The following is a 21,739-nucleotide window of genomic DNA, read 5'->3' on the forward strand; positions in this document are numbered from 1 at the left end:
TGTCGAGGGATGTATGTATCAAAATTTGTAACCTTAACTGGTGAGATTGGTACTTAAATAACCAGGGGGGTTGACGTCCGAGCCTATATAAGCGAGTGGCCATCTCAGCCAGGGGGCAGTCGTTGGTCAGTCGTTTTGGAGGTTGGGTGGCGAGCAAGCCCCACTCGAGGGTGGACCATGTGGTCGTTTGAGAATTCCCTTTCGCGCCGATTTATTTCGACAAAGAGTATTGTTTAATAGTGCAAGAGTGCAAGCATATATTTGGTGAACTGGAAGTGCTACGATTATTTGTGTGAGTACGATTTATGAGGTGTACATCGTCACAAGTGAACACGTGGCGAACTGTGATCTCGCGCCAAAACTGTTAGAACAAAGAGGACAGTGGGACTTGTGGTTCTGTTCGAATTGACTGAGTAATTTTCGTTTATAGCAGCCTACATTACTGCTATTGGGGGCTCGGAGCCAAATTATTATTAAAGAAAAACTGTAAACCGTCTCACCAGTGCTAATTTCATTGTGTGAAAGAAAAGGGTAACCCCAATAAATAGTGAATGAACTGTGTCGTGAAAACTGATTTTAGTATAATAATCGCCTAGTTCTTGTTCCCTAGCACAAACTGTACTTCTGTCTGAGTGAATAATTAATTCAAAAACTATAACAAATGCGCGAGTGTTTAAGTGTATTAATGCACCAAGTGTGGAAATCATCCCCTGAGACTTATGCGAGAACAAAAATTTGCAATAACATTTTTTAACAACATTTATATATGCACATTTCATGTGAACACTCTGCAACCGCACTTCTTCATTATTCAGCGCCCCGTCGCAATATGCAGGCGTAGTTTCTGAACACGCCACGTCTAGACACGCCAGAGTCGTGTCTAGACGTATCAGGGGTCCCATATCACTCCAACTGCACACGCCTCACACCATTACAGAGCCTCCACCAGCTCGAACAGTCCCCTGCTGACATCCAGGGTTGGCCGCGGGGGGTAGCCTCGCGATCTAGGGCGCCTTGTCACGGTCAAATGGTGCAAATGGCTCTGGGCAGTATGGGACTTAACATATGAGGTCATCAGTCCCCTAGAACTTAGAACTACTTAATCCTAACTAACCTAAGAACATCACACACATCCATGCCCGAGGCAGGATTCGAACATGCGACCGTAGCGGTGGCGCGGTTCCAGACTGAAGCGCCTAGAACCGCTTGGCCACTCCGGGCGACTGCCATGGTCAGCGCGGCTCTCCCCGTCGGAGGTTCGAATCCTCCCTCGGGCATGGGTGTGTGTGTTGTTGATAGAGTAAGTTAGTTTGAGTTAGATTAAGTAGTGCGTAAGCTTAGGGACCGGTGACCTCAGCAGTTTGGTCCCATAAGGATGTGGAAAACCACCTAAAAACACATCCAGGCTGGCCGGCATGCCGGCCCTCGTCGTCTTAATGCGCTGGGCAGATTCGACCCGGAGCCGGCGTGCCTACCTGAGTCCAGGAAGCACCGCAAAATGGCTCTGAACACTATGGGACTTAACATCTATGGTCATCAGTCCCCTAGAACTTAGAACTACTTAAACCTAACTAACCTAAGGACATCACACAACACCCAGTCATCACGAGGCAGAGAAAATCCTTGACCACGCCGGGAATCGAACCCAGGAACCCGGGCGTGGGAAGGGAGAACGCTACCGCACGACCACGAGCTGCGGACCGAACCGCATTAGCCCTCTCGGCTAACCTGGTGGGTGACTATAACACCACCTTCCAACTCACTTAAATTGTGATAACCTGCCATTGTAGCAGCAGTAACAGATCTAACAACTGCGCCAGACACTTTTTGTCTTACGTAGGTGTTGCCGACCGCAGCACCGTATGCTACATATCTCTATATTTGAATACGTATGCTTATGCCTTTTTCTTTAGCGTTTCAGTGTATTTTGAGTTCTTTTTTTAACAATATAATTGCATTTTGTGGTTGAACTGTAATTTTTGTTATGGCTTTGCATCTTACCACCCCCGTGTCCTTGCTTACTATGATTTTTCATTTCACTCATTACTTCTTCGATGTGCAGGTTTAACACTAGAGGCGAAGGAATACATCCCTGTCTTACAGCCTTCCTGATGCGAGCACATCGTTATCGTCTACGTCGACATTATTATTAGCAACGTGGGAAGACGCGTCTTCTGCTGTACTGCAACTTGCGGGATAGACGCGTTCAAAGGCGTGACGAGTCAGATCCGCGGTGAGCGACGGAGACGCCACCGGCAGCTGAATCCTCGCCTCGCGAGCAGCTGCCCGGGGGCGCTCTTCCTGTACAGACCTGTTGGCGAAGACGGCCAAGTTTGACAGCGCCGTCTCGCCGCGAGGCACACGGCGCGCGCCGCTCAAGGTGCGGGGGCGGGAACGTGAACGTGCCCACCCAGCTCCGGCAGCGGCGGCGGCGGGCTCGGGTGACCTGTTGTGTGGGCGGCGGCGGCGGCGGCGGCGGCGCTGGCGGTGACCGCCCGGTCGATACAGCGGCAGAAGCAGCGGCGAGGCGAGCGCGGGAGGCGGCGCCACCGCGCATGCGCGGCCGCGGGGGCGGCGGGAGCGTCGCCGCAGCCCTCAGTCAGTCCTGTCAGCGCGCGCGACCACGGCGACACGCGGCGCGCCGTCCGCGACTCTGTCACCCGGCGACGCCGAAGCGCGCGTCGCGACGCCAGTCCCAGCCGGCGACGCCGCAGCCCGCCCAACCAGTAAGCAGCGCGCGCTCTGCGTATGCACCGGCTGGCCTCTCGCCTCTCCTTGGCAGCGGACCGGACGTTTGTGGCCCGGTTATGTGCATCCACCTACTTGTGTCATTACAGGGTGTTCAAAAAGTGACGCATATGCGCGTCCGTTACATCGTGCCAATACACGGCGCTCAAAAAGTTACGCAACCTTACCGAGTCACAAATTTATTGACTATCCCATTAAATTTCGGGCGAACTACCGGATGTTAGTGACTTCCTGCCACGAAATTCCGGCCCAGAGTCTGCCAACCCTCTTCGGGAGTATCTAGCGCCGTTACTGAAAGTGTTTCGTAGTTGCGGTAGTGATGTTCCAGGGATTCGTGAGCACATGTAACTGTAACGAAGGAAGACACCCTCTGGACCACTTCATTTAGTGTATTACGACAACTGGCTTCGACCTGTGCTACAGGTCATCATCAGATACTCACACATTCCTCGAAGCGCTGGTCATCCGCAGGGCGAATATTAAGTTAAAACTTCTGAAGCTGTGATTTGCACAAATTCTGTGGTTTTAACTGAATCTACGTCCTCCGAGCTCCACTCCGCAGTAATTAGATGTATGAATCTGAAGAAAACCACTAGCAGAGATCGAAATGGCGTGATATGGGTATGCAACGCATGTTGTCTCTTTTGTTCTTAGGCCTCTTTTTCCGCAGTTGCTGATATATAAGTTGTCTAGGTTAATTACAGTTGCGAAAGACGGTAATTAACAAATACAGCTTGTATAATGCAACACGTTTCCACTCCGGTCTGAAGAAGGCCATTACGTCTGAAGAATGCCATTACCGACCGAAATTAATTACCTAATTATAAATAAACATTGTGACCTAAGACTGGAATTATAATACAGAAAAGGTCGGAATCAGCTATTACTGTAAAATATACGAAGTGACCTAGATGGTGTCTCTCTTCATTATTGTTGAAGGTAATCAAAGTTACTCTGTGTGATTCGCGTAACTGGATTCGGCATCCGCTGTTATTGTACACATGTCCTAACGATATAGCAATTAACGGGTCTACGGCGACATGTCAATACCCAAAGAACAGAATATTTCGGCAAACGAGCGCGTTGCCATCATCAGGTGTGCTGATGAACTCACCGCCTAGCAGCTGGCACGCAATTTTCGTGAGTCATTATGGCTACGCGGTCTTTTGCCGAAATTTTGTACCCACTGCACACCGAGATACGGCCGTATATTTGTGAATTATTTTGGCATCAGTAGTGCAAAACGTTTGTTGATGAATTGAGGCTACGCTTCGTCGAGTTTGTCTTTGCTGCTTGGGAGTGTGTGTGAGTGAATTTTGCAAGTGAAGTCCTTAACGTACCGAATAAGAAAAAAATCAAGTGGCTGTTGTCAGGAGTCTGAGTGGCCACAATCTCCTAGAAATTACGTTTCATGAAAGTACTGAAACAAAGAAAGCCAACGTGTAGTGGACCAATCACTCACTGCGATGTGCTGAAACAACGCTACTATAGGTGGATTTCACGCGAAGTGTTTACAGATAAGAATATGTGACAGCCAAGGTAGCTTGTTGTGATATTTTTGTTTTTGTTTTATTTCCTCTGTGACCGGCATCGACACAGTGTAACTGTCATCTTCGGAGCTTCTGTGCTTGAATCGCACAAACATAACAAGAGAACATTTCACTAGACGCCACATTGGCTTGTCAAACACACAACACAGTAAATAAAAAGCCCATAGCACCAACAGTGTGCCCCGGAGTGGAGACGGGTCCGTCAATGGAGTCGTCATAGCTACCGCATATCAGGAGAAGATCCAAAGATGACACTGACACTTAGTAAATAAAGTAAAAATAAAAATGTTACGACACGCAATCTTAGCTGCCTAACATTCTTATTTATTGAATATCAGATCGCTGCCAGCAACATGTACAACTTGTGTTTACAAATAGTGACGTTATTTGTACGTAGCGCCCCGTTGTTCACTATCTCACCAACGAATGTGTTGAAGTCTCGCAGAAGGAATACATGCAGCTGATGTGGATGTTCCGCAGACCAAATTGATGAATTCTGGGCACTCATGCATCTATGAAAATGCAACCGCGGCTCAGACCAAAATGTTATAACTGACAAGGACGGCTAGTAGAGAGCTATATGTTATCTGTCTTCAGATAGCGACTCACGAGCAAAATGAGTTCTGTACAGACACGTCTTTAAACACTTGCGCAGTGCCGTATGAAGACTACTAGACTACCAACTAGAAGGCCAGAGTGGTTAGATAAGTGTCGCACAGAATTCGTGCTCGTCGGGCAGCTTACATGTTGGTCATCTTTTCTCTGTTAGCTTTTTGGCTGCGTTTGTCACATTTGCCGTTTACTTAAGTTCGTCAGACAGCGACTTAATGGTGACTTTGTTTGGTGGATCTTTATCAGACTTTCCTAAGAGTTATTCTGAGCCTTGCCATACCTAGCACATCTAATACACGTGATGACAATGAATATTTCCGGCCGTAATGTTCCACCCATTTCATCCTAATTTAAATTAGAATGACACCTGCAAGATAAAAGGAGCAGTCTTCCATAAGGTTCATTTTTGAACGTCATGTGTTTTCTATGACGTGGCACTGATGGGCACTTAAATTATTCATTCGGGCGATTAGAGTTCAGTTGCATTCACGCGTGGAATTTCGAACTTCTCCACGCAGTTTCTCACTACTTACTTCTTAAATAAGTCGCAATGACAAATTCGCGTGCTCTCCACGACACCACCCGAACTGTTGATCAATACGGACCACGTTCCCTAAAATCTTGTGTTCTCTCGCGGTTTTCTTATTGTCCTTATACAGCCACTAGTCTGTTTTGGTTACCACCTACTCCATCTCGTCCGAGCAACGCACCGGCAGCCACAGTATGGCAGGGTTCCTCGGAATGAATGGCGGCTTACAGGTGGCAGTGGGACCGAGTTGTACGCACCAGCTCGTCAGTTCTGGGTCGCGCGAAGCCGTACAGGTCGCTTCTGTGTTAGCAGCAACTATACGTGTTATATTGTTCTGAATTCATTCCACCGGCGTCGAATACTCCAATTTCACCGGCAGTTCCAAGAACGTGTGCTTCTACTAAGTTGCAGTAGTTACCAGGTAGTTTCCCTGTCGTGGGTATAGCGAGCGCTGCATTACGGTTGATGCGGAATGTTTGGTAAACGTAAGTGACAGAAGCATTGATATGGAGGCGGCTGCGTGGGCAGTTTACCTGATAACCTATTCTTAATATTTATGGAAAAGTATTTAACATTCCTTCACAATATTGTATGTCTATTCCGTAGGTGCTTAGAGCTTTGCTCTCTGATACATACGTCTGACATGGTCAACGATAATATCTTGCCGGCTATTACTGCATAGTTCCTATAACCCGAACCTGTAGTTGTGATGCAATGTGAAGGCAAAATACAGCAGGAGATTCCTATAATTGTTAATTATTCTTTCTTTCTTGAATATGGCGGCTGTGTGTTCTGTGCCGAACGTTTAGTCTCAGTCACTGACATAGAACAACAGATGAATAACACTCGCCAATACGAGTTGTTGGTAATCATATAGTGGAAGACACATCTAATGTACAGAGTCACAATTATTGAACTATATGAAAAAAACGTAAAGTAGTTACAAACTACGGTGTGCACACACCTTTACTCAAAATGTAAACGTCGCCACAGATACTCGGATTTAGGTTATGACGTGTTCGATATGCCTGCCACCACTGGCGATGATGTGGCGCAGACGAATAGCGAAATTCTCCATGACCCGCTCTGAAGTGTGGGAACATCGATGCTGCTGGTGACCTGCTGAATGGCTGTTTTCAGCTCGGCAATGGTTTTCGTGTTATTTCTGTACACCTTGTCTTTAATACAGCACTCCACCTTCAGGCCACGAGTGGCCTACCGGGACCATCCGACCGCCGTGTCATCCTCATGGAGGTTGCGGATAGGAGGGGCGTGGGGTCAGCATACCGCTCTCCCGGTCGGTATGATGGTATTCTTGACCAAAGCTGCTACTATTCGGTCGAGTAGCACCTCAATTGGCATCACGAGCCTGAGTGCACCCCGAAAAATGGCAACAGCGCATGGCGGCCTGGATGGTCACCCATCCAAGTGCCGACCACACCCGACAGTGCTTAACTTCAGTGATCACGCGGGAACCGGTGTATCCACTGCGGCAAGGTAGTTGCCTTGTCCTTAATATAGCCCCGCAGAGAGGAATCACATGTGTTTAGGACCCATGCCAGTGGCCTCTGGGTACCCCAGAGCCAGAATGCGATCCCCAAAGTGCTCCTCCAGGACATGAAACACTCTCCTGCTTCGATGGAGTCGAGTTCCGTCGTGTATGGATCACACCTTGTCGAAATCAGAGTCACTTTGGAAATGGGGATGAATTCATCTACCAAAACCTTCGCGTACCGTCCAGTAGTCACCGTGCTATCAAGGAATATGGCATCGATTATTCCGTAACAGGTCATTGCACACCACATTGTCACCCGTTGAGGGTGAAGAGACATCTTGATCGCGAAATGCGGATTCTCAGTCCCTCAAATGCGCCAATTTTGCTTATTGACGAACCATTCCAAATGAAAGTGACCTTCGTTACGAAATGGAAAAACAATGGCACCTAATTCCCATCCTGCCCCGCGATCAGCCGTGCAGTTTGAACGTCCTACCGCAAACCGTTTAGAAGCTATGACGATTTTATTTCATGTAGTTCAATATTAGTGTCATCCTGTATATTTGTAGATTTTACGTCCATATTCTATGTCTGTGCGCCGTCTTGTTATTTTGGTGATTGCTTTGTTTGATGCTAACTCTGAAGGCACACTGAGATTCGAACATGGCAATTGTGTAGTGTCAGCAGCCGTGAAATAAAAATCTCTGTAGCACAAAGCGCAAGAGAAAAAGATAATAAAAAGCTAAATTGAACACGGAGGAATAATGGGTTTGTCGATTTGCTTGGCTGTGGATATAAAGTAATACAAAAAAAATTTTCGATCCGCTCTATTGAGGTGCGCTACGGACATCATGCGCCAAAGGAATAAGACTCATGGATCGATGGCGCTGTGCAAGATCTGTGAACGATGGCTGTATTCGTCGGCTTCTCTTTTGACTTCAAACAGCCTCGCCAAAAACCATTTCCAAGCGAAACTGCCGGGGCCACTGGCCTTAACGCCCCACCTTTTTCTCGTTTTGTTAAGTTGCAGCATGTGTGTTGTGAGTCTGCCATTCGTACAATACTGAGGCGATGTGTATGCGGTTGTCAGCAGTATCGCATAAGAGGAAATGTCGGGCGTACAAGTCAAGAGCGCCCTTGCGATAGTGCGATAGTTTGTCGGGGGGGGGGGGGGGTAGACATGGGGGTATGGAGTATGGAGTATTTTTAATATTTTGGAGGACGAATGACGACTTGTCAGTAGTCACAAAAAGAAAGTTCCGGTTCCGACACTGTCAGAAACCTGTGTAATACCGACTTTTAAATCATTTCCTTGAAAGAAAAACACTTCACTACACCATACATTTTCCTTTCCCTGAGATCTGGGATGGGGAAAAATTTGGAAATTTGTGTTAAGGTCTTATGGGACCAAACTTCTGAGGCCATCGGTCCCTAAGCTTACGCACTACTTAATCTAACTTAAACTAACTTACGCTAAGGAAAACACACACACCCATGCCCGAAGGAGGTCCCGAACCTCCGAGGAGGGAGCCGCACGGACTGTCTGTGATGGGGGGGGGGGGGGCGGGGGAAGGGGGGAGGAGGCAGGGGGGAGGCGTCCCCCTCGCTCTCGCTTATGGGCGCCCTTGGTACAGGTGCTGTGCATGCTAGATGGATCACTAGTGTGAAATGTAGGCTGGTTGCTGAAACAGGACACTAGAAAACATACCTCATTTAAGTGACAGATTCTTCAAGTTGGATCTGAGCAAACATCGACTAACATATCCGACCAGCTTCTAAATGCGCCCACCATTTTCGCCGCTTGTCGTTCACAACACATGTCATGTAAACATACTAAAATGGCAAATGTTTATGCAAAAAGTATCATAAATCTTGAATATTTCTTTGGTATTCAGCCGGGTGGCGTCTTCCAAAAGGCGCGATATTTCGACAAGCCGAGTTCTCTGCCATCTTCAGGCGTCCTTGTTGCGGGAGAGGGGGGGGGGGGGGGGTTAAAAGAGGACATAAAGTCGGCATCCATCAGAGATCAAGTAGACTACTAGATTCTATGAACGCCTGAAGATGGTAAGAAGTCTACAAAGCGAAGTATCGTCCTTGTTGGACGACGCCACCCGGTTGAATACCCGAGAAGTATTCAAGATTTTTGTACGCTTTAAAAACGTAAAATCACGTATTGTAAATGGTTTATAGATCACGCATCTTCATTTCTCTATTATCTTACTTTGTCGTTTTGTAATGAATGGTGGCCGAGCGGCTCTAGGCGCTTCAGTCTGGAACCGCGCGACCGCAACAGTCGCAGGTTCGAATCCTGCCTCGGGCATGGATGTTCGTGATGTAGGATACGTAGGTTTAAGTAGTTCTAAGTTCTAGGGGACTGATAACCTTAGATAAGTCCCATAGTGCTCAGAGCCATATGAACCATTTTGTAATGAATACACTTCCTATTATTTGTATACAAGGAGAATAATGAATGCAGAGTGATCTCAGTATTTTATTGGCAAAGAACTTGATATGACTATAGCTTTAAGAAATGATTCAAATGAAGCTACAGGCAGTACCAATGTTGTAAAGAAAATTTTCGGATGATATATCTAGTATGAGGTCACGTGCCACTCGTCAGATCGCAGTTTGCTTCTTCCGTATCGCCTCCGAGGCAAGAAATTCAGTGGCACCTTCAGTGCATATGTATACGGTAACCATGTGAACGAATATGCTGTGTGTGTACGTAACAAGTACATAACAAATATTTCATAAACGGTTAAACAGTTAAATGTGTCGAAATGCAGTTTTGAATACATGGTACTACGCGAAAAACAGAATATTTTGATCTATAGTTATTGCTTAAGACTATTTGAGTTTAGCCAGATATTTGAGGAAGTATAGTGTCCTAAACGGAGAAATGTACTTGTTTTCGATACTTCAGAGCTGTTTGAAATAGTGATATGATAACATAAAGATTTTAATATTTGTAGCGAAAACGTGTAAGTTAAGGGTAGTAGTGAGTAATAAGACTACAGTCACCGCGCACGCTTCCTTGCAGTTTAAACTTCGCATAATGGGCTTGAAAAGGTGTCGTGGCGATGACGTCTCTCTTCACACTCCTACGCATCCAGGCTACTCCTACGAGAAACTTCTCCGCTAATTTTAGCAAGCGTGTTGTTATTATTCTCCTCTTTTCAAGAATTTTAAAATACCTATTGCAAAAAGGTATTCAGTACAAAAATGAATTTACGTTGTGGATTCATTATCTCGGTTGATAGAGAAATATTAACCAAAGAAAATAGTCGCTGCTTTGCGCACATTTACTTGTCAACACCAGTAGCCTAGTAGCCACACATTTCTGTCTTTCAATTCGTAATTCATTTTCCACTTTATTACTGTGTCACATACTTACTTTCAATTATCAGTTGCAATCGCGGTTTTCGTTAGCATTGCCACTCTAGTTTCGGTTATTAAACTCATTAGAGGCCGACAGTAATAACAGGAATTAATCTCAGGCGAGAAGTGTAGCAATACATGAAATAAAAAATAGTTTTTTTTATAGAAAAAATAGATCTTTGGATACATCAGTAATGGACCACGAAAGCCTATCGTCTTTTGTTCATCATAGTTATGCCATCATTAGTTTAAAGGCGTCTTCTTCAAGTAAAACACAACGTAAACAAATAATTGCTCAAGCACCTAGAATAGAAAACAGAAAAAATTCGTAACCATCGCCAACTGTATTCATTACATTCTGCTGCACCACACGGGACATGTAATGGACATTGACTACTAGCAGCTGCACTCAGATCCTTGTCACGAAAGCTCAAAATATTCCGCCATTCGCCACTGTTCTCCTCGCTAAGAGAAACGTCAGACGCCTCTGGTTTCTATGATCTTCCAGTAATGTTGTACCTATGATTGATAATGTTTATTTTCTCGCCTTGCCGACAAATGTGGAAACTTACAGAAAAAAATGAATATAGGAGGTAACCGCTAGTACCGGAGCGTTCCTGTCTTCAACACATTATAATAATCAAATTAGTTTCGTGGGTGGGGAAAGCGTGGAGGAAAGAAAGTACAATTTCTTACAGAATAAAGGGCTTATTAACCACCAAACATCTCGTATTACCGCTTTAAGTCGTGAACTACTAACTGAGAGTCTGGCTTGTAAAAAGGAAAAAAGGAAGATGCGGGAGGGTTTAACGCTCCTGCGACATCTAGATCATTAGAGACGGAGCAAAAGCTCGCGTTGTTTCAAGGATGTGGAAGGAAGTCGGTTGTGGCCTTTTAAATGAACTAACCCGACATTTACCTGGATTGACTGAGGGAAATCGCAGAAAACCTAAATCTGGCTGGCTGGGCGCTGAATGAATCGTCCAAATGCTAATCCAGCGGGCTTGTAAGAGATCATAGTACACTACTGGCCATTAAAATAGCTACACCAAGAAGAAATGCAGATGATAAACGGATATTCATTGGACAAATATATTATACTAGAACTGACATGTGAATACATTTTCGGCAATTTGGCTGCATAGATCCCGAGAAATCAGTACTCAGAACAACCACCTCTGGCCGTAATAACGGCCTTGATACCCCTGGGCATTGAGGCAAACAGAGCTTGGATGGCGTGTACAAGTGCAGATGCCCATGTAGCTTCAACACAATACCACAGTTCATCAAGAGTACTGACTCGCGCATTCTGACGAGCCAGTTGCTCGGGTACCATTAACCAGACGTTTTCAATTGGTGAGAGATCTGGAGAATGTGCTGGCCAGGGCAGCAGTCAAATATTTTCTGTATCCAGAAAGGCCTGTACAGGACCTGCAACATGCGGTCGTACATTATCCTGCTGAAATGTAGGGTTTCGCGGGGATCGAATAAAGGGCAGAGCCATGGGTCGTAACGCATCTGAAATGTAACGTGCACTGTTAAAATGTGCCGTCAATGCGAACAAGAGGTGACCGAGACGTGTAACCAATGGCACCCCATACCATCACGCCGGGTGATACGCCAGTATGGCGAAGATGAATACGCGCTTCCAATGTGCATTCACCGCGATGTCACCAAACACGGATGCGACCATCATGATGCTGTAAATAGAACCTGGATTCATCCGAAAAAATGACGTTTTGCCATTCGTGCACCCAGGTTGGTCGTTGAGTACACCATCGCAGGCGCTCCTGTCTGTGAGTCGTCGAACTGTTCGTGCAGATGGTTGTTGTCTTGCAAACGTCCGCATCTGTTGACTCAGGGATCGAGAAGTGGCTGCACGATCCGTTACAGCCATGCGGATAAGATGCCTGTCATCTCGACTGCTAGTGATACGAGGCCGTCGGGATCCAGCGCGGCGTTCCGTATTACCCTTCTGAACACACCGATTTCATATTCTGCTAACACTCATTGGATCTCGACCAACGCGAGCAGCAATTTCGCGATACGATAAACCGCAATCGCGCTAGGCTACAATCCGACCTTTATCAAAATCGGAAACGTGACGGTAGGCATTCCTCCTCCTTACACGAGGCATAACAACAACATTTGACCAGGCAACACTGGTCAACTGCTGTTTATGTATGAGAAATCGGTTGGAAACTTTCCTCATGTCAGCACGTTGTAAGTGTCGCCATTAAAATTGTTACACCACGAAGATGACGTGCTAGTGACGAGAAATTTAACCGTCAGGAAGAAGATGTAGTGATATGCAAATTTACAAATCTTTAACATATTGCAGCGTGTCAGCAACTGTGTTTATTTGCTGATATGCAAATGATTAGCTTTTCAGAGACTTTACACAAGGTTGGCGCCGGTGGCGACACCTGCAACGTGCTGACGTAAGGGAAGTTTCCAACCGATTTCTCATTCACAAACAGCAGTTGACCGCCGTTGCCTGGTGAAACGTTGTTGTGATGCCTCGTGTAAGGAGGAGGAATGTGTACCATCACGTTTCCGACTTTGATAAAGGTCGGATTGTAGCCTAGCGCGTTTGCGATTTATCGTATCACGACATTGCTGCTCGCGTTGGTCGAGATCCAATGAATGTTAGCAGAATATGGAATCGGTGGTTTCAGGAGGGTAATACGGAACGCCGTGCTGGATCCCAACGGCCTCGTATCACTAGCAGTCGAGGTGACAGGTATCTTATCCGCATGGCTGTAATGGATCGTGCAGCCACATCTCGATCCCTGAGTCAACCGATGGGGACGTTTGGAAGGCAACAACCATCTGCACGAACAGTTTGACGACGTTTGCAGCAGCATGGACTATCAGCTCGGAGACCATGGCTGTGGCTACCATCATGACAGACAGGAGCCCCTGCGATGGTGTACTCAACGACGAACCTGGGTGCACGAATGGCAAAACGTCATTGTTTCGGATGAATACAGGTTCTGTTTACAGCATCTTGATGGTCGCATCCGTGTTTGGCGACATCGCGGTGAACGCACATTGGAAGCGTGTATTCATCATCGCCATACTGGCGTATCACCCGGCGTGATGGTTTGGGGTGCCATTGGTTACACGTCTCTGTCACCTCTTGTTCGCACTGACGGTACTTTGAACAGTGGACGTTACTTTTCAGATGTGTTACGACCTGTGGCTCTACCCTTCATTCGATCCCTGCGAAACCCTACATTTCAGCAGGATAATGCACGACCGCATGTTGCAGGTTCTGTGCGGGCCTTTCTGGATACAGGAAATGTTCGACTGCTGTCTTGGCCAGCATATTCTCCAAATCTCTCACCAACTGAAAACGTTTGGTCAATGGTGGCCGAGCTACTGGCTCGTCACAATACGCCAGTCAGTACTCTTGATGAACTGTGGTATCGTGTTGAAGTTGCATGGGCAGCTGTACCTGTACACACCATCCAAGCTCTGAGTCAATGCACAGGCGTATCAAGGACGTTATTACGGCCAGAGGTGGTTGTTCCGATTACTAATTTCTCAGGATCTATGCACTCAAATTGCGTGAAAATATAATCACATGTCAGTTCTAGTATAATATATTTGTCCAATGAATACCCGTTTACCATCTGCATTTGTTCTTGGTGTAGCAATTTTAATGGCCAGAAGTGTAATTAAAATTAACAATTGTCTGATTTTTGTCCTTTAGTTGCACCGTGAAACCTTATTTCTTGTCGAATTTCATGCTTCTGGGTCAACGGGAAGTACTCCAGATAAATTTTGATGAGTGAGTTTTTGAGTATCAAAATCTATGACATAAATGACCGTGGTTTTCGATTTCATTGGCTTAGAAGATTCAACATTTTATACGACCAGGGGACCATATATCTTAGTATGTGGCATAAAATTCAACTTGTTTCCTCTGGCCTTTCCTGAAAAAAAGTGTTTTTAACATTCGGACCAAGAGATAGGCGGACAGACAGATAGACAACAATCTATTAGGGTTTCATTTTTACTTATTAAGCATTCAATACGCACATCAAAGAGTTGTGGTATTGGTACTCTATCCATGAAAAGCATATGTATCAGGAACTTCATAACGTTTTATTTATCACCTGGAAGATACATCATGTGTAATTCAAAAATGGTTGAAACGGCTCTGAGCACTATGGGACTTAACTACTGAGGTCATCAGTCCTCTAGAACTTAGAACTACTTAAACCTAACTATCCTAAGGACATTACACACATCCATGCCCGAGTCAGGATTCGAACCTGCCACCGTAGCAGTCGCGCGGTTCCGGACTGAAGCCCTTAGAACTGCTCGACCACCGCTTCCGGCTCAACTTGTGTAATTAATTTTTTGTTTGATAGGAGGAACATGCCCACAATCCTGATACACATCAGAATTCCCACAGCACGGTATCGTAGCATTTCGCTAGGGAAGCTCAACAAAATATCCCGTTAATATTGTTTTTGCTCCTCTGGAGGCTTGCTACAGTTAACTGCGGCGCAGGGCTTTTAATGTGTGCCAGGACTGCAGTCGTTTACTTGCAAAGAAAGAAAATATTAATTACGTGGCTTTACGTATTCGGCGTGATAATTAAACCTTTATGCACGCCACTCGTAGCCTCCTTCGGCGGCGCCCCTCACTAGACACAGCGCGCTGCAGCGTTAGCCGCGAGGTGCGGCTCTGCCGGGCAGTGACTGGCGAACCACTGCGCAGCCGCGGCGCGCAGCCGGAGCTTCCCGCCTGCCGCGGGCCACGCAATTACGCACGAGTGGGCTTGCGTGCGGGGAGGCGCGTCGCCAGGGCGTGCGTGTGCCTGCGTGAATGACGGGCTGCGTGCGGCGCGCGCGCGCATCGGAACTCGTCACGCGTCTGCCGCTGCGCGGCGCTGCCGTCCATTTCCGACGTCATCGCGATGGCGTCACGGAAACTTCGCACGAGGCTTCGTGTGTAGCAGTTGACACTGAAAGGCTTCTTCTTGTCGAGTCTGGAAAATAACGTTGAGACGACCTCGTTTCTTTCTTTCATTCACATAAGGAAGTTTAAGTAAAACAAAAGCGTCAGAAGTACAATGACATACGCGGTGTTCTAGATGAAATAGTAAATATCTTAACTCTAACTAAATTTTTCGTCGGTGCTTCGCAGATCATGGTAATACACTACTGGCCATTAAAACTGCTACACCAAGAAGAAATGCAGATGATAAACGGGTATTCATTGGACAAATATATTATACTAGAACTGACATGTGATTACATTTTCACGCAATTTGCCTACATAGATCCTGAGAAATCAGTACCCAGAACAACCACCACTGGCCGTAATAGCAGCCTTGATACGCCTGGGCATTGAGGCAAACAGAGCTTGGATGGCCTGTAGAGATACAGCTGCCCATGCAGCTTCAACACGATACCACAGTTCATCAAGAGTACTGACCGGCGTATTCTGACGAGCCAGTAGCTCGGCGACCATTGACCAGACGTTTTCAGTTGGTGAGAGATCTGGAGAATGTGCTGGTCAGGGCAGCAGTCGAACATTTCTGTATCCAGGAAGGCCCGTACAGGACCTGAAACACGCGGTCGTGCATTATCTTGCTGAAATAGGGTTTCGCAGGGATCGAATGAAGATCAGAGCCACGGGTCGTAACACATCTGAAATGTCCACTGTTCAAAGTGCCGTCAATGCGAACAAGAGGTGACCGAGATGTGTAATCAATGGCACCCCATACCATCACGCCGGGTGATACTCCAGTATAGCGATGACGAATACGCGCTTCCAAAGTGCATTCACCGCGATGTCGCCAAACACGGTCTCCAGCCCCAAGGCTTTAAGATTTATACAAAAATGGCTCTGAGCACTATGGGACTTAGCATCTGAGGTCATCAGTCCGCTAGAACTTAGAACTACTGAAACCTAACCAACCTAACGACATCACACACATCCATGCCCGAGGCAGGATTCGAACCTGCGACCGTAGCAGTCGCGCGGTTCCGGACTGAAGCGCCTAGAACCGCTCGGCCACCACAGCCTTCAAGATTTATACAGGAATGTCTGAAATATTGCCACATACGGAATTTTGCACCAGGTTATGTAACTACTGAGTGGCTACGCTTGGTTTGCACTTCACTGATCATCTTGCAGCAGAAAATCATTCATATGATATAGAATGTGAAGGAAAGCAGAAAGATGACCCTACTGGAAATACTGGAAATTAACTAACGCTAGACACAGAATAACAGGCTAATATTAAAAGCTCAGACTCAGTTTCCATTTTCCCCATTCTTAACTTAAGTTCTCGTCACAAATACTAGATTCAATATGTAAATTTATCTTACTTCTCAACATTTGTTAAATGTATCTCCACACATAAACTTTCTTAACCACCCTTTTAATTAATGTGATTATTGTAGTGTTTTGATATGTAAAATTTTTATAATTTTTGCATCATCTTTAGAATTATATTTGTGTAAGTCGCACATCATGGTTATCTGTGTTTGCGAAGTCCAGTTGTCACCTGAAGATGGCCTGAGAAGACGAAAGCCGATTCGTGGGCAAATAAATACAATTTTTCAGAACATTAGTGTTTTCCTTTTTAATATTAGTAAACATTTTGGCTTAGGAGGCGGTATTACAGACTATATCGAATAAAACACTCCGTATAACGCGTGCCATATTTTCATTGCTTACAGAGATTTAGATTTCTGTATGTAACACAAACAAATACAGGATGTTTCAAGAAGAATATACGTATTTCGAATGCATGTATTTATTAAACTGTAAGACATACAACTATGAAACGTGAGGAATGTATTTCCGAATCTCTGAAGTTTAGATTACAGATGTGCAATACCACCAGCGACACGAAAAATACCACATCAATACCCATCTCTTCCCATATGCGAGTAAGCATGTCCATCGTCAGAGCAATACCGATCTGATTCTTCATCTCTTCTAGTTACTGTGCTAGTGTTGGTGCATTAAGGTTGTTCTTTAAGAAACCCGACAGGAAGAAGTCACAGAGCGTCAAATCTGGAGACTGTGAATGTCAGATGAGAAATTCAAAGACGCCGGCTGTTTGACGACCAATCCAACGGCTCGGTAGAGTCTAAAATGGTTCAAATGGCTATGAGCACTATGGGACTTAACTTCTAAGGTCATCAGTCCCTTAGAACTTAGAACTACTTAAACCTAACTAACCAGAGGACATCAAACACATCCGTGCCCGAGGCAGGATTTGAACCTGCGACCGTAGCGGTCGCGCGGTTCCAGACTGTAGCGCCCAGAACCGCTCGGCCACCCAAGCCGCCACGGTAGAGTCTCATTCAGTTATTCACTCACTTGGCGACTCCAGTGAGGGGGTGCCCCATCCAGTTGAAAAATAAAATTGTCACTGTTCAGTTTCGGAGACAACAAATTTTGTAACAGAGCAAAATACAGTTGACCGTTGACCGCGTTATGCATCAAAGAAGACTGGGCAGTAAACAAATGATTGTGATATCGCACAAAACACATTGACTTTGGATGAATTTCGTAAATGTTCCGGGTGTATATGTACACTACTGACCATTAAAATGGCTACACCAAGAAGAAATGCAGTTGATAAACGGGTATTCATTGGACAAATATATTATACTAGAAATGACATGTGATTACATTTTCACGCAATTTGGGTGCATAGATCCTGAGAAATCAGTAACCGGAACAACCACCTCTGGCCGTGATAACGGCCTTGATACGCCTAGGCATTGAGTCAAACAGAGCTTGGATGGCGTGTACAGGTACAGCTGCCCATGCAGCTTCAACACGATACCACAGTTCATCAAGAGTACTGACTGGCGTATTCTGACGAGCCAGTTGCTCGGCCACCATTGACAAGACGTTTTCAATTGGTGAGAGATCTGGAGAATGTGCTGGCCGGGGCAGCAGTTGAACATTTTCTGTATTCAGAAAGGCCCGTACAGGACCTGAAACACGCGGTCGTGCATTACCCTGCTGAAATGTAGGGTTTCGCAGGGATCGAATGAAGGGCAGAGCCACGGGTCGTAACACATCTGAAATGTCCACTGTTCAAAGTGCCGTCAATGCGAACAAGAGGTGACCGAGACGTGTAACCAATGGCACCCCATACCATCACGCCGGGTGATACTCCAGTATAGCGATGACGAATACACGCTTCCAATGTGCGTTCACTGTGATGTCGCCAAACACGGATGCGACCATCATGATGCTGTAAACAGAACCTGTATTCATCCGAAAAAAATGACGTTTTGCCATTTGTGCACGCAGGTTCGTCGTTGAGTACACAATGGCAAACAATTGTTTGTCATGCAGCGTCAAGGGTAACCGCAGCCATGGTCTCCGAGCTGATATTCCATAGTGCTGCAAACATCGTCGAACTGTTCGTGCAGATGGTTGTTGTCTTGCAAACGTCCCCATCTGTTGACTCAGGGATCGAGACGTGGCTGCACGATCCTTTTACAGCCATGCGGATAAGATGCCTGTCATCGAGACTGCTAGTGATACGTGGCCGTTGGGAACCAGCACAGCGTTCCGTATTACCTTCCTGAAGCCACCGTTTCCATATTCTGCTAACAGTCATTGGATCTCGACCAACGCGAGCATCAATTTCGCGATGCGATAAACCGCAGTCGCGCTAGGCTACAATCCGACCTTTATCAAAGTCGGAAACGCGATGGTACGCATTTCTCCTCCTTGCACGAGACATCACAACAACGTTTCACCAAGCAACGCCGGTCAACTGCTGTTTGTGTATGAGAAATCGGTTGGAAACTTTCCTCATGTCAGCACGTTGTAGGTGCCAACACCGGCGCCAACCTTGTGTGAATGCTCTGATAAGCTAATCATTTGCATATCACAGCATCTTCTGCCTGTCGGTTGAATTTCGCGTCTGTAGCTCATCGTCTTCGTGGTGTAGCAATTTTAATGGCCAGAAGTGTAATCTTAAAAAGGAAAACACTTCCTCATATCCTGCAAGACTATATTTATTTGGTGACGGACTGGTTTTCGGCTTCTCAGGCTATCTTCAGGTGACAGCTGAAAGTCGCAAACGCAGATAAACATGATGTGCTACTTATACAGATATTATTTATAGAGAATATACAAAAATAACAATTATATTAACAAAAAAGGGAGACACATTTACCAAATGATTAAAAGTAAGACGAATTTACAGCATGAATGTAGTATTTGTAACGAAAAATGATTTAAGAAAGGAGAAAATGGAAATCGAGTTTGACCATTTGACATTAGGCTGGCATTCTGTGCATATGTTTGTTGATTTCCAGTATTTCCAGTAGCGTCACCCTTCTACTTTCTTGACAGGACGTAAAACTTCACTTCTACATCACATGAATGGTTTTCTGCTAAATGGTGATAAGCAGTGGTTGAATTTATCTTATTTAATCACTAGCTTCTCTCAAGTGCATGTAGCCTAACTGCCGCAGTTCTGTTTAGATTACACATATGCAATATGTTCTCCACCAGCGACACGAAAAATACTACATCAATACTCAATCTCTTCCCATATTCGAGTAAGCATGTCCATCCTCAAAACAATTCGGATCTGGTTCTTCATCTCTTCTAGTTACTGTTCTAGTGTTGGTGCATTAAGGTTGTTCTTTAAGAAACCCGACAGGAAGAAGTCACAGAGCGTCTAATCTGGAGACTGTGAATGCCAGATGAGAAATTCAAAGTCGCCGGCTGTTTGAAGACCAATCCAACAGCTCGGTAGAGTCTCATTCAGTTATTCACTCACTTGGCGACTCCAGTGAGGGGGAGCCCCGTCCAGTTGAAAAATGAATTTGTTACTGTTCAGCTTCGGAGACAAGTTTTGTAACAGAGCAAACTACAGCCTACCGTTAACCGAGTTTTGCATCAAAGAAGACTGGGCAGTAAACAAATGAGTGTGATATCGCACAAAACGCATTGACTTTGGATGAAATTCGTAAATGTTCCGTGTATATATGTACTTTCTGTATGCCCCAAAATCGAACATTACGTTTGTTTACTTCGTCACTGATCACGATGCGTTGTGCGATAGTTGTATCATTGTTAATAGTAAAACGCGCTAAATTGTTGTTGTAGGCAGTTGCACGACGAGTTGACCTTGTATGACTAGTTTGGAAAGCGGTTGGAATTCATGCGACATTTACGTCGGAAACACGAGGGCGGCCAGGACTCTTCCCTTTACACATTCATCCTGTGTGTAGAAACTGCCGATAACATCTGTCCACGTCCCATCTATTGGCAGGATCAGTTTGGTACTTTAACCGGAATCGTCTGTGCACGGAATTACACTTCGTGAACTCGAGAATACAAAATGATTTTTGCAGCGGAGTTGTAGTTTTGTAACATGTAACGATAACCTAACAAACAGATGACAAAAAATGATTCAAATGGCTCTGAGCACTATGGGACTTAACAGCTGAGGTCATCAGTCCCCTAGAACTTAGAACTACTTAAACCTAACTAACCTAAGGACATCACACACACCCATGTCCGAGGCTGGATTAGAACCTGCGACCGTAGCGGTAGCGCGGTTCCAGACTGAAGCGCCTAGAGCTGCTCGGCCACTCCGGCCGGCAAACAGAAGACAACCAACATCTAGTAGCAACGAACATAAACTACACAATGTATTCGTTCCTCCTATCACTGAGCCATGGCGCATCAACCTATAGTTTTAGACAGAATACTACTTTGTAATGCGTATGTTTATTTTGAAACACCCTGTACTCTCAGATGGTGATAATCAAAGTCAAAGGTGATGCCCATATCTGATTAAAATTAACCTGAAGATGGCTGAATGTTAACTGCCGAAATGTCGTGGCAAGGTGTCGACGTCATCTGGCTGCAAGCCCTAAACCTCCTGGAATATCGATTTTCATGAATTGCAGCCTCGGTTCAAAGCACTTTCGTATTGTCTTGATGACACTGCGTTAGGTCTCCTGAGATCGTCTTGGCATTCTTGTACGACGGCAATACTATTCATCGTCCGAACGACCAATTCGTCTCTAAATTTTAATGTTTCTTTGTAGACATCACCAACCAGTCTGTCTCACGGGAACAAAGACATCGTTTTCATTGCATCAATAAAATATATGGAGTTTGCTGTACCTGAAGGTCTCCTGAGACGAGGTACTGGCAGAACGGAAGCTGTGAGGAGGCGTCGTGAGTCGTGCTTGCGTAGCTCAGCTGGTAGAGCCCTTGCCCTCGAAAGGCAAAGGTCCCGAGTTCGAGTCTCGGTCCAGTACACAGTTTTAATCTGTCAGGAAGTTTCGTTTGCTATACTTGCTCTGTAGATTTTGAAAGTAGTTGCAGTTGCTGTAGCTAGATTAGGTGGACGACCGAGCAGAACGTTCTGCTGACGATGCGGCGGTCCGCCCCTCTTTC

General features: G+C 45.7%; 1 long non-coding RNA gene across 1 annotated transcript in view; it reads left to right on the plus strand.

Annotated features, from left to right (window-relative positions):
* Window positions 1-2,611: 2,611 nt before the first annotated feature.
* LOC126175033 (uncharacterized) overlaps window positions 2,612-21,739 on the plus strand; it is a 966,449-nt gene continuing 947,321 nt past the window's right edge. The window contains exon 1 of the long non-coding RNA XR_007535514.1: window positions 2,612-2,726. This is a non-coding gene — a long non-coding RNA (uncharacterized LOC126175033). The remainder of the gene's footprint in view (window positions 2,727-21,739) is intronic.

This window comes from Schistocerca cancellata, chromosome 3 (genome assembly GCF_023864275.1).
Source record: "Schistocerca cancellata isolate TAMUIC-IGC-003103 chromosome 3, iqSchCanc2.1, whole genome shotgun sequence".
NCBI lineage: Eukaryota > Metazoa > Arthropoda > Insecta > Orthoptera > Acrididae > Schistocerca > Schistocerca cancellata.